We start from the raw sequence: 1,813 nt of genomic DNA on the forward strand, positions 1-1,813 counted from the left end.
TTATGGACGTCGAACCCAAATTGCTACCCACAGTGCTATACACGAAAAGACTGTGTGTGTGTGTGTGTGTGTGTGTGTGTGTGTGTGTGTGTGTGTGTGTGTGTGTGTGTGTGTGTGTGTGTGTGTGTGTGTGTTTATCAAAAGGGAAATTTGTCTTTCTTTTTGTCTTGATGTTTCTACAATAATTGGCAAAACACTTCACACTAATCTGTTACATGCCAAAGTGTGTCAACAGAAAAAAAAACAGCTTTGACTGTTGCTTTTTCATGTGCAAGATACAACTTTACCTCCAAGAGGAAAAACAGCCCACTCTACCTTCAAATTGCCATTGCGCTTAGCTAACAACGATACATTAGTTTGTATAATATCAAGGAGGGACAGGTATTAAAGAGATATCATCTCATTATCATCATCATCAATGATATTAATACGCTAACTTTTTGTTTTTGTATGTACCTGTTATGTGCATCACACTTGCTTCAAAGAAGTGGCAAAGTGACAGAGAGGAAGTAAGAGAGAAGGTGAGAGAGAGTGAAAGAGGCAGTGAGTGGTGACGGCGTTCGTTTTGTGTTTTTAAATGTTTATCACATCGCAAGGGAAGTAGATATATAGATACATATACACATCAAAAGATAATATACAAATCAAAAGCAGGAGAGAAGAGGGACACAAAGGAAGTGAAAGAGGCAGAGAGAAAGTGAGAGAGACAGTAGATACATAAATCCAAAGTAAAGTTCATACATAAATACATACACACAGCAAATATTGGATGTCTATTTCACTTTTCATTACCACACGAGGATAAAATTAACTCGCAACTAGCTGAGTACTCCGCAGACATGCATAACATTAACATAGTTCTCAGGGAGATTCAGCCTCACACAGAATATGACAAGGCTGGCCCCTTTGAATTACAGCTACAACTCGAGACATATATATAAATGAATGTATTTGTGTATGGTATAGTTTAAGTTAGTTAAAACATGTTTGCAATAATAAGTGTTGCGTGGTGGAAATAAATACAATTACCAAACTTTCATTTGTAAATCAATTTATTATTTCGTTCTTTTGCATTTCAATTTGTACATTAAGGTTCTTTGAATATGTATGATGTATTTTAAGGTTAAATAGTGATTTTGTTTACGTTTGTGTAACTGAAATATTTTGGTTGGATTATAAAGTCATTGGTGTTTTACATTACCCTCTATATTCTGTAACTGTTTCAATATACTTTTCTAGGCCTGTATTTTTTGTAGGGAGGGTCCAGATGATTATATCGACCACAGTACACAACTGATACTTAGTTTATTGACCCCGAAAGGACGAAAGGCAAAGTTGATCTCAGCAGAATTTGAACTCAGAACATAAAGACAGCCAATCATAATATACAAACATTTCTCATGGTACCAGTAGCCTGTTTACAGATACTTGCATTTTTTATGTTTTCCATAAATTTTTCAAGGGTCCAGCTAGTTTGATATGAATGCACAATGGTGAACAAAAAGCCTTTGAAATTTCTGAATTGAAGGTAACAAGATTTAAGAAATTCTGAAGTTAATGAATGGTGCTGTTACCCTTGTACTATTAGGAGACTGTCTCCAGATTTTGCCTGTAATTCCAAAGGACATGAGAAAGGTGAGTTAAAAGCTTACTTATCTTATTTGCGAAGACAAGTAACAAAAATGAACCTAACCTTTTGAGCGATGATTCCACTAAAGAATTTGTTAAAAATTTATTGAAAGTAGAGTACCTCATGATAAAAATTATTGTTTAATTACATCTCTAATTAGCACATCACTTCAATGTTCGATGA

The sequence above is a fragment of the Octopus sinensis genome, linkage group LG26 (genome assembly GCF_006345805.1).
Source record: "Octopus sinensis linkage group LG26, ASM634580v1, whole genome shotgun sequence".
NCBI lineage: Eukaryota > Metazoa > Mollusca > Cephalopoda > Octopoda > Octopodidae > Octopus > Octopus sinensis.